Source organism: Urocampus carinirostris, chromosome 20, assembly GCF_059441175.1.
Source record: "Urocampus carinirostris isolate Australia breed hairy pipefish chromosome 20, RoL_Ucar_1.0, whole genome shotgun sequence".
Lineage (NCBI taxonomy): Eukaryota > Metazoa > Chordata > Actinopteri > Syngnathiformes > Syngnathidae > Urocampus > Urocampus carinirostris.
The window spans coordinates 24,732,991-24,745,933 of record NC_142368.1 but is presented as its reverse complement, the minus strand read 5'-3'; the positions used below and the strand labels follow the sequence as shown (position 1 = coordinate 24,745,933).

The 12,943-nt window shown below is 40.9% G+C and overlaps 1 protein-coding gene across 5 annotated transcripts in view; it reads right to left on the bottom strand.

Moving 5' to 3' along the window:
- The window catches only part of nhsl1b (NHS-like 1b), an 88,600-nt gene that overhangs the window by 35,382 nt on the left and 40,275 nt on the right, over positions 1-12,943 (bottom strand). The window lies entirely within an intron of this gene.

The window sequence follows — 12,943 nt, the reverse complement described above, 5'->3', positions numbered from 1 at the left end:
GGAATAGAGTTTAATTCACTCAACTCATCACAGCAACATCAAGATCGTTCTAAAACAAGATACCGGGAAAATATAAAGCCGCATAGCTCACCTAAGTTCTCACATTCAATAATGATACGCAATTATGGTCTTCTTACAACCGTGAGTGTTGTAAATCCAGGAGAGTAAAATGTTTACAAATACAGACTAATGAAACATGTTTCTTTATGGCGTAGTTTAGCAAGCTTGCTATTCAGTTATCTTTTTCGGCCAATTGCACGGTTTGTTTTGGCCCCCTAGCCAATCCGAGGCTTTGAATAACTTCAGCCAACAGCGATCGATTTAACGGATGATTGACACATCTTTTTCGGCCAATTGCAGGGTTTGTTTTGGCCCTCTAGCCAATCCGAGGCTCCGAATAACTCCAGCCAATAGCGATCGATTTGACTGATAATTGACACATCTTTTTCAGCCAATTGCAGGGTTTGTTTCGGCCCTCTAGCCACTTCGAGGCTCCAAATAACTTTAGCCAATAGAGATCGATTCAAATGATGATTGACGCATTGGTTAGCCAATGAAACGCCGGTATATAAATCCCAGCATACACCGCGGACTACTCCACATTCGGGGGAAAATCGAGTCGGCGGCTGTTACGTAAGTTGCGAGACCTTGCGATTTATTATTGAGCCATATATAAGGCGCACTGTATTATAAGGCGCATGGTCAGCTTTTGAAAAAAATTTAAACTTTTAGGTGCGCTTTATAGTGTGGAAAATACGGTAATGTGGCAAAACGATTGTATTACAAGAAGCAGCGTCTAATGAAGCGGAAATGTTTAAGGTGGATTCCTATTTATCCGTCTGCATTAACGTGTGTTTTAGAGTTAATATTTTACAAGGTTGGATTCTATGGGTTGTCTGTCTGGTGAGTTACGCCAGCTTTCTAGGTTTCAGACATCTTGTTTCAGACAGATGGGTATGTTTTTCTGATGTGGGGGCGGCAGTAGCTCAGGAGGTAGAGCGCTCGTCTTGGGATCAAAGGATCCCAGTTCGAATCCCGCCTCCTCCGTGTTACATGTCGAAGTGTCCTTAGGTAAGACACTGAACCCCTAATACCCCCAAAAGCAGGTTAGCGTCTTACATGGCTGCAATACAAGGCCGCTATTGGGAAATGTGGAGCACATTGTAAAGCGCTTTGGGAAGTCATTGACTTGAAAAGCACTATATAAATGCAGATCATTTCATTTCATGATGAGTATTTTGAAATGGTCATATCTTGAAGCCCAGGAGTTTAGGCTTTTTAATGGTATGTGGCTTGAAGTATTTCAATGACTGATTACACGTATTTGTTTATGAAATATATATATATATATATATATATATATATATATATATATATATATAAAACCATCCATTGTCTGCACTGCTTATCCTCAGTAGGGGTCGCGGGTGTGCAGTGGCCAGGGGACACCCTGAGCTGGTTGCCAGCCAGTCAGGGCACATACAATACACTTGCTAAATCACACCTAGGGACAATTTGACCGGCCAATCAACCAGCATGTTTTTGGAATGTGGGAGGAAACCGGACTTCACGGAGGAAACCCATGAGGCACTGGGAGAACATGCAAACTCCACTCGGGTAGGCTGCGGTAGCCTGACTTCAACCCTGAACTTCTGCACCGCGGAGCAGCGGGTTAACTACCCAGCGGCTGTGCCGCCCTAATATATGTATATAAAATGTCAAGTCAAGCAGGGTGTCAGTAATACAACTGTTTGGGACTGCATGAGTCCAACTGGAGTTGGGTAGTGACGTTTCATTGAGAAAAACAGCATGTACTGGGAAATATTTGAGCAAGGCATGATCCTCTCCCACCAGAATCTGGGTCGGAGGAAAAGTTTCCAGCCTGACACTGACCCCAAATACACCTCTAAGATGGCCAAGGCTTTTCTAAAGGGGCTAAGGGTAAGGGGGATGGACTGGCCAAGCATGTCTACAAATCTAAATCCAATAGACCATCTTTGAGGCATCCTCAAGTGGAAGGTAGAAAAGTACAAGATCTTAAATATCCCCCCAGCTCTGTCATGTTGTCATGGACGAGTGGAAGAGCATTGCAGTGGCAATTTGTGAAGCTCTGGTGAAATCCATTGCCAGGAGGAATAACGTGCTTCAGCAAAATCATGGTGGCCACACAAAATATTGAACATCAGGAACTTTTACTTGAGGGTGCCCTACTTTTGTTACCAGGGATTAAGCTACTAAAGGCTATATTTTTATTTTTTTAAAGGGGAAAATATATTTACACTGCAACATAAGCTTTACAAAGACTACCTTTCATTGTGTCAAAGTGATGTTCCTTTAATGTTGTTCAATTAAACATTATGACATATCTGCAGGAAGGTGAGGGGTGTACTCATAATTATGACATAATGTATGTTTCTGCATTAACAGATTATGCTACAGCCCTGGTGGCCATATCAAGCAGACTAGACAGTACTTCCAATGCATTTGTTAAAATGCACATTTCTTACTTCTGCTTGGTTGCAGCCATGCATTGGACTTTCATATATTTTATTAGAACATAACAACATTGTTAGCATAGGTCAGTTATCGGTTTCATCTGACATTGGAATTTGTGTCAGGTGGCCACAAATTCATACAATTTTGAAGAGCGAGCGAAAAGCAGGCCAGACTGGTAGTCGCGTTAAACACTAACAGCTAACTCAGCAGGGCAACTTTTACAACTCGGTCGCCGATAAAAGTGTCAGCATTTGTTTTACAAGAGGCCGTATTTGTTTCTACTCTCGTCTCTTAGCGCCGGGTTGGTTTTGTGTGGACAGCGGATTGGTCGCCAGCTACCCGTTTGTGTCCCTGGCAACGTGCTATTTCATCCTGAAGCCGGACACGCCGGACAATGTTCAGACACACCTCCCTGTTGTGCTGATGTCAGCACAGAGTCGGACAAAAGTACGAGCTGAACCCAAGAAAAAGTCAATGTTAAAAACCCCCTAAGTAGACCTGGGCAAAATAACTAAAATCTCAATTTTATTAGTCAGTCAATTCCTAAACAGTAAACTCCACCCGATAAACATTTGTTCAAAGAAAGATTTAATCATTAAAAAATACTTTCAAGAAAGACGTTAAAAAAATAACAACCAGTTTTAAATCAGTTTTATAGCAAACGTAACAGTCAGAATTTGTGCAAAAAAAGTCCTTCTATAGCTTGAATTTTGCAATTATCTAATAAGCAGCACCGATTTCGACTTCTTTAGAAAAAAACTCATTAATTCCTACTTTAAATTTCACGATTCAAGCAAATCTTGATAGATTAATTACCCGTGCCCTATTCTGAAGGAATGATGATGGCCTCATGTGAAGCCATTTGAACGCAGGCCTGGCAGCTCAATTGATATCGACTCAAAGACCTTCTCAGATTCAGATCAATGTAAAGGCATGGTCACATTGTGTGTTCGTGAGTGTCACTGATATATTGATGAAGGTTAAGTAGGCCACCACTCTACTTTGTGGACATCCACATTATTGTTTTCAGATGCCTGCGGCAAATTCATCACGCACAACACACATGCACTTTAGGTGCACGAGAACGCCTCAACACCCGTGAATAATATAAAACATTCCAACCCACATAAATCATCAGCTCCTTTCCTCTTCGTTTCAGTGCGAACAAAGACACAAACATGACCGACAATTTCATCAGTAAAATGCTAATGGGGATGATTTTTTTTTTTTTATGAGTTTGAGGTCTGGTGGCCAGAACCACCTAAAGTCAACTTGTGTCCAGAAAGATTGTTAATAACAAACTCCACAAGTAACAGTGAGCTGCACTGGAAGGTTCTTTTGACAGGCTGAGCTCATTTATGTTAAGTGCCTCAAGAAGCTTAAGGGCACATTGCAACAAGCCACCTGGGACTACCCTTCATCAGAATAAAGGGGGTACAAATAGGAAGTGGGTTGAAAACAATTTGCACGTTTATCTGCGTTTCCTGATTGAAAATGCAGCATAACATCTCACCCACTTTCATTTCTCCCTGGCTCGAAACCACAAATGCGCAGAAACACACAATCAGTAATTAAAAAGCCTAATTGAGCGACCTGCGCTAATACAGAGGAAGTGGGGTAGACTATCAGGCCTGGGGCACTCGTTCAGTTGCAAGTCGGACAAGAGTTCCAGTGGACCCCGTTGTCATTTGCTTTGCTTAAATCATATGAGATTGTTTCAGTACAATATCCTATTCAAATGTACTGAATGACACATCTTCAAGGCAGGTTTCTCAAACGCTGAAACACAAAGGTTGGTGACCTGTCAGTTTTAGATAGTGACCTGAGTCATGTCAGATTGTAAATAGTTATCTTTATAATAGGGTGTATTCGAGGACAGAAATATCTCTAGCAGTCTGGACTGTGACTACCAAAATTGTAACGCCTGGCATTTTTTATTTTTATTTTTTTACATAGAGTTTTACTGAGATTACCAAGAAGGGACATACCAAAGCTTCTGTAGACACAAAACTCAGAAAACGCATACTAAGCAAACTGTTTGGATTGACTCTTCCTGGACTAAAGTCTAAGATATTTTATGACATTGACGGCAAGTCATACTACACTAATATGATACTGTGCTGTCCAAATAAGTCTCAGGAAGTTGAAAGGTGTGTGTGGCCACAAAATGTGACCCATAAATCCCAGCAGCGGGCCAAGCGTGAATGCTGTATGAACATTTGTGTGGACAAAATTGCACAAGCTCATTGTGTGAATCCTATGCTGAAATTTTGCCCGAGGGGGGAAAAAAGCAGACCCCTAACCTACTTAACACGACCCTTTTCCTAAGCCTCTCCATCCCTGTCCACTATACCCCTTCTTAATTTCATTGTATCCAGTCTCAAGGGGACAAAAAGAGTTAAATTAAAAGCTAAAATTCCAACATTAAATTATCCATGACAGAATGTCTTTTTGTTTGTAACAGATATGCCTGCTGTGGCAATCAGTGCTTATTAGATTTGCTTTTTACCAGCAGTATGGAAATAAATTGTTACTCATATTTATTTGTGTCTGTTTTACACACGAATACGTCACACACCAATTAGCTGGTTGGCTCTCTGAGAGCAGCTGTTGCTGCCTGTCTGTCTGTGTTCTACCACCACCTTGTGGTAAAAAGGAGTAAGTGATGGCATTAAGTAAACAGAAGGGGGAAAACCGCTATAGTTAACTACCTGAAAAGAAGCCAGTGAAAAAGTTGTTACCAGGGAGAAAATTACTTATAAATGACAAAAACTGTGGAGGGCCTTTTTCAATCACTTCCAGTCGCTCACGTTTCTTTAATAATCATTCTCCACTGGGGATTTTTTTTAATCGAGCTCCCGATTCATGCTTAAAAATTCACAGAAACGCAAAAAAAAAAAAAAAAAAATTATTGACCAGTATCTGACAATGGAAGCTTGATTTGGTTTAGTGTTATGAAGCAGCTTGGCCCGTTTAGTAGATAAGCATCAATTAAGTTTGTAACAAGATCACAGAGACAACCAGCCGTGTGTTTGTGTGTGTCTAGAAGTGACACAGCTTGCAATTAAGCAACGAAAATCCCACTTGCCAAAAAAAGAACGTTCAGAAATGCATGACAAATGTGGCATACTCAATCATCAAAAGGTGAAAGTTAAGGGAAACAGGACAACGCAGCGCACGTTGCAGTAAAACGCAATTTTATCCTTAAATGATTCTCAATTCACTACCCATGAACGCCGTATTCCACACACCAAATGCGGAATCTCCTCATTATGCTGTGTGGCATGCACCCATGTCATTGTTCCACCAAACGATTATCTGGGAGGAGGGAACTTGTTGTTTAGGGTTTCACCACAAGAAAACAGATGAGCTCTCTAGTTCTCTCGATGTTTTAGCAGTGAGCTAAGAAACGTCCCAGTGAATCCCTTTTGTCAGTCCCCCAGGACAATGACATTTGTGTAGCATTATCCCTTTAATTGCAAATGAAGGATTAGCCAAGTTCCTGAACTATTAACAAAATGCTGTTGAGAAAGACAAGAGGCTAAAAGGATTAGACAACACTGTGAAACAGAAATAAAACAAGACAATCGACATTTGCTTTGGGCCTTCTACACAGAAACCAGCATAGAAGATCTCATCCAGAAAAATGATGAAACATTGGACAAAAGCATTGTACTATATTATCCATTAAAGTGAACTTTACACTTATTGTCGTAAGCAAAGCAGCCTCTGATTTTCAAAAAAACAAATACTGTGTGGCTAACTTTGTCACAGAAGAAAAAAACAACATGGTTGAATTTATCATGACATTGTATTTCCTTTCTTACGGGGGACTTAAAGACTACATCAATAGTTCAAACCCTGTTAGTTTTGTAGAAGTCCAATACATTTCATTTGCTCTCATCTTGCTACTCTGTGATGTCTCTTAGGTGCTTGACCCAAGGGAGCTTTTGGCAGTGATTGGTCAATAGCTCAATCTGCCATCTCTCTAAAAGATCCACTTTAAATATGGGGGTTTAGTCAAACACCTGCTCCAAATTTTAAACGGACTGCCACAATTCATATGCGCAGCAGCGGAACTAGGAGTTGTGCATCAAATAAAAGATCTTTTTGGTATTGTCAGTAACCACGCCTCTGTTAAATGCCGCATGAGCACAAGTAACTGTGATGCCAGGCTGCTCATAGAGCAAGGACAACTCTCAAAGAGCAGGGACAATACTGTACTCATAGCGGCATCTAGAGCTGTCATGACATGTTAGCCAAGGCAAGAATGGAGCGTGCCCCTCAGTGAGCATTTGGGTGTAATGAATGCACAGCGAGAAAGAATTCCATGAGTCTAAGAAAGTTAGGTGAAAAAGACAAGTTGGGTGTGTGATAGCTCCTTAATGGAGTACTTGGGGGTGATAGTGGGGTATCTACATGACCGCAATAGGCACCCCTTAACCTCCTTTCAGATCAGAAGCATTTCCTCCAGCCGTAAGCTATTGCCTCTAGTTTCCAAGATATGACCCCTCTGGAGAGCATCTCAGGGGATGTTGTACAAATACAGAAAGAATACTGTCCAAAAAATAACACACTTAACAGAAAAAAAAAACATAGAATAGGCTCAGAGAGGCAATATTACGTTGAATTGAAAGTCTACATAGTGCATGAACACTAATTCCAACAAGACCATGATACTGAAAGCATTATGCTAACAATGCCACACCAAAGACCATTGGTGTCAGAGGTCACAAAGCCAATCTCGACTGATGCCACTCATGAGACAGGAGGCATGGTTCATTGGGCTACTGGGGGGTGGGAATCACCTAATGGGAAGTGACAAAGATTTGGCTGGGGAAAAGCTCAAAACATTGAGGCACTGTGACAAACAGTTTAGTTATAACCTCCAAAACAACACGTCAGGTGATTTAATTACACAGGCGGGAGAAATACTATAATCATTCTTCTTTTGGACACATAGGTCATGCTTATAGATACTGCCACCTAAGAAAATCCAGCCACATAATCACTATAATTGAAGACATTCAGGTTATTTTTTGCTCCTAGTACAGTTCAAATATGCAGTTACCGTACTTAATCATTCAAGTAGTAAACACATGTCAGGTAAATTGAGACTGCTCCCTCGGTAATCTAGTCTCAAAACCCCTTAAATAACTATAATTCGGGTTGAATGTCTCTGACCTAGTAGTAACCAAAGTCTACATATGAATTGCATCATGGTTGGATGCAAGCATTCTATAATAAACACAATTGTCGGGTAAAAACAGACGATTATTTAAAAGTGCTTCAATAGTCTCACAGAATTTCATAAATCAGAATGAATACAATCTAATAAAATTATCCAATCTCAACAACTTTACTTCCTATGACTGTACCTTTGCCATCATTGAAGGTTTGCGTCTTTCCTGACAGACTTTTAACGAGAGGTCCAAGCAGAGGTTGAGGTGTCCAGAGAGAGTCCTGTTTTTGGTGCACTTTGGACACAGAGAGCAAACGTTTGTGAAGGCAGCCCTCGTTACATTGCGACCGGGAGCTGGGAAGGGCCTCGGACTGCAAGCGGTTCCCCATCTTGTTGGCAGGCTGGCGGGAGAACGGCACTTGCCTTGCGCCAGGGGGGTCCTCATAGCAGGCCCTGTGCCAGCAGCTGACCACCGGTGCCGAAGAGAGGCAGTGCACATATGTGATCATCCCTGAGACTTTACCCACAGTTACCCACCTCCCTTAGGCTGTGCAGACCCCCCTTAAATCCTCCCGCCCTCTACTTGAGGTGGTGGCAGTGAGCGTGCTGGTTGGTAGCTTTTTGTAATGAACCAGGGACCCTAATGCCTTCACCGTTGAGACTCCTCCTCTCTCTCTTCCTACAGTTTTTGTCCTTCTGCTCCCACCTCTCAGGGGATCCTATTGATTTACTTTGATTTGCTTGACAAAGGAGGCCTGCACTCAGGGTTAGAGTACCCGTTTGAAGCCCACCAGAACTATTTTTGCAATAGGCTCAGAGAAAATCCTAGCTGGCTCTTGGAATGCCAGACTGTTAAAATTACTACGGTAATTTAGAAATTAGAAAAAGATCCTTTGAGGTTAGCAAAATTCTTAACTGACGCAAGCACAAAACACTAGCATGACAATATACAGTAGTTCCCCCAAAAAGTCCAGTGCATTAGTGCCTCCAACAGATCACTTTGAACAAAGGCAACAGTCAACTTTTGGTCATAGTCCAGAACTTTACATCCCTTCCCCACCTGACTCTCAGCCCTGCTCATCTAATCTGTAAACCCAGATTATCCAGCCTGGACTCCACAAGAACACACTCAACACAGATGGACACCATGCGGTTCGCTAATTAGCTGCCTGGAAACTGGGTTAGCGTTTATTTGTTAGATGGAACAAAAATGAGGGAAACTGCTTTGAAATATCATACACTATATGTGAATCACTTGCTGTTGTTACTAAATACACCAACCCGGATGGTGTACCATACAAAATAACGGCTGTTAGTGGACAAAACAAGATGATACGCTGAACGTTAATAGGTGTTATCAGAGCAAGGTGAGTCACAGATGGGCAGCTTGAATTACTACCTGACACCTTAGCGTGGACGGATGTACACACCACTGATTAAAACTGAATAAATCACCAACAGAGTGTGACAGTTGCTAACATGTACTGTGATGAGCGAGGATGAGGGAAGCTGGACAATAAGGTAGAATCCTCGGATCAGTAGGCAACGACTGGGAGGGAAAGCATGTTTCTAGTGGTTGGCATCAAGCTTCCCCAAAATGAATGACCTTCTTTCATTTTTAATACACCTCACTTAAAGCCCCAGTGTAAACTATTTGACCACTAGATGGCACAGTATTTTCCAACGTGAACAATAACCAGTGCCACAGAGCACATTGTAGCAGCTAAATTACCTTAGAAAGGGATTCCACTATGTAAAGAACAACAACAAAAAAACAATTCTCGACTCATGATTTTTTTTTTTAAATAAAAAAATGAACATTAGTATAAAAGTTCAGGTATTTGTGCCTAGTGTTTTTTTACTGTAAGTTTTCTGTACCATTACAAGGTACTAAATATTACACATTGTTCCCTTAAGGCTGCATTGTAGTTCGTCTTTGAAGAATAATCCTGAGTTGTTGTTTCCCCTTGCAAAGCTCTCAGAAATGGCCTTTTCAAAAGAGATCTGAAGAGAAATGCAGCCAAAAGGATAGGATTTTCCTACTCCTACCACTCCTAATTTTACCTTTATTCCACCAAGCAGGATGTTCTATGGTATAATTATATGGTTTCATTTAATGTGAAATATTAGTCCTTCAAGTACTTCACTTTACAAATGTATCACTCATTTTAAAAAACCAAAACATTATCCCTACTTTGGAAATCATTCCCTATTGGAATAGGTGTCCATGTTCGGTCGCTGTCCAGCCAAAGCCTTTGCAGAACACAGCCAGCTACTGTCCGTGCCATTACCAGCAGTTATCATTTACACAGAGTTGGGTCTGCCAATACACGCAAGCTGATTAGTCAGCCAAAAACCACTGCATGGACGCGTGCAAAAAGTAAAAACCCTAACAAGCAAACCACAGCCTTTAAATACAAACACCACACGGGTCGTCCAATGCAAAGCTATTAGTGGCTTGGAGAGTCATGCGAGCACTGACGCCTGCCAGAAATGTCAATATGCATTTTTTTGTGGCTACTGGCCGTCCACATGTGTAGAGGGTGTGAGCGCTTGGAGATTGAGGGGGGAGGACTTAAGCGGAAGGCTTTGGGCAATGAGGGACAATGGTAACCATGGTTTCGTGTGAATCAAAGGAGCACCTGCATGTTAGCTCTTAGTGGTCCACTCACCCGCAGGGGAACCAGCCTTCATTGTTATGCCCAAAACTTCAGCCAAATCTTTTTTTTTTTTCTTTAGTTTCATTTTTTAAGTGTTACTTTATTTTCTTTCTTTGCCTAGCTTTTTACTTCTTTTTTTCTTCCTTTTTCCCTTTTTTTCTCTTTCTTTCCTACTTTTCCCCCCTTTTTTTCCCAGTTTTTTTTCTTTTTTTCCTTTTTTTTTCATTTTTGTGTAGATTTCTCTCTCTCTTTTTGCTTTATGCATTTGTGCAAATTGTTGCATAAAATATATGGATGAAAGCAACAACAACACTCTGAAGAGCTGTTTGGGTGCTGAAAGAGCCAGCTCTTTTTAGTGAGACGAGCTGAAAGTGGCGCTTCTCTAAAAAAAAGATGGAAGTTGCACAGCAACATTGTAGTCACGTGCGGTCGAAAGGTCACGTAAATAAGTCGTTTAACTGTGCAGGCAATAATTAAAGTCAACCACACTTGTCTCTCTATATTTGAATGCCTTAGTAAAACAAAATAATATAATAACTATATATTATATATTTTCTTTGTTTTTGTTTTGTTTTTTTCGAAAGAAGCTAACTACTCCAATTTTGCAATTTCGAGCCTTGATTTTTATTCGCAGCATAGCTTTTTTTGCGCTGAGGCGAAGGTCTGGCAAATACTCAATTGCATACGCATACAGCTCAGAGGGAACATTGCCAACGTCCTCTGGAGTTTTTTATTTATGTTAATCAAATCCTTACTCCAAATAAAAAAAAGTATTCCGTCAGATTTTTTTTCAAGTTCCAAAATAGCACGTTTTTTTAAATGTACTAGTAATTAGCAAGGAAAAACCTATAACTATCATTCTGGCTTGAACTCTATTCCCTTCCGCCAATGCCGTGGGGAGGATATAGACCGCTATATTAGATCCCACGCAGCCTGGATAACCAACGAAAAGAAAATGCGAGGGTAACAATCTCGCAGAACACATTGTGGCTTCGCGCACACAAAATTCATTTGCAGCCCCGGACAAAGAGTGGGTTAAGATAGTAAATCTGGGTCATTTCTCGTGATGGTGAATTGGCCACTAGTAAGACAAAGCTTTCCTGGGCTTTTTGGAGACATGATCCAAATTTTTTTGACGGCCACGGGAGAAAAAAGGCTGACCTGTCAAAGCAAGTGTGGGAGCATCCGTCATCACGGCGACAAGCCGGGGCAAAGGGCATGCCCCGGTCTAAGGTCGAGTACAAGCGGTCAGGTATGGCTTAATTTTCTATTTGTTTTTTTGTTTTGTTTTTTTTTCAAATAGAAGAAGCACAAGTTTAGTTTCATTGTCAGGCTCTCAACAGTTTACATACCCAACTGAGTACATTTCTTAAACAAGGGAAGTCTCTAAAGTCACAAATTGGTTGAAAAGAAATCAAGTTTGTTTAAAGTAGCACCCTGCAGTTTGGGACAGTTTGGGAATTACTGATTGTGCCCCTCTATTGATCAAGGTTAAGAATTACAACGTAGTGCTTGATTTTGAATTTCTTGGGAAAAATGTGTACAGTCCACTTCATTTGTCAAAGTGCAAGGAACATTGACCCATTCAAAATGCTTAGTCTTTTTTTAGGTCTGATAAAGCTATCACCAGCACAGCACATTAAATGATAAGTTGATTGGTGAACAATCATCAGCGTTAGCTTGCAGTCAACTTAGAGAAGCAACCTGACTTGACCTTTTAACAAACTTTAGGATGATTATACATTTCTCGGCTTCGCTGAGATTTCACATCACAAGTTTGATCGCAGTCCAATATCACAGCTTGAAGATGTTGCTTATGTCACATCCAAAAAGCACATCAAGACCAGAAAGCAGCTTAGGCCAAAACGAAGTCTGGTCAGCTGGCTGCCGAAGGACACGGACTGGGGTTAGATGATGGTTGTGTCGGGTTGGATTACGAGCTTGCTTAAATCATAACATAAGCAGGCAATCTGCATCTCTGGCAAGTGCAACAGAGACAGGATGTAGGTCAGTTCGTCTTGGCAGCTCGTACTGCTCAGAGACGGACATCAGGAGAACATTTGGGACTTTTTTCAATTTATAAATTCCATTTCTTTACATTTGTTATACTGCATATGTCATAAAAGAGATAATTCCTGGGGTATGATGTGTATATTATTTATCCCCTGTGAAGAAAAATTAATAGGATTAGAGCCTGAAAATGGGTAAACTTGTCAGTGTGAATTCATGTTATACAACAATGTGCACATCAATGTTTCCGTTAACTACAGAAACGTCAAGCCTCACGATTTTTTAATTTTGCTCTGTGCCAAATACTGCAGTCAGCGAGCTGTATTGCACTCTTGCTTGGTTTGTCATCTGTTTCTTACTCCTGCTAAGGGACTTTTTCCCCTTCAACTGTTTTATCACTTTTGGAAGCTTGGGAGAAGAGAATTAGTTCCATGAGAATGCAAAGTTTGTAGCAGATTTACTCAATACTTGAGTCGGGTTCCTTTTTCTGGTTATTTTCTGTTGAAGTAATTATTTGGAAAGATCTGTTTTATTGGAGTAAAATGATTCTTAAGTCCAAATTTTGAGATTTGAGTCCAGTTCTTTTTCCCATTTG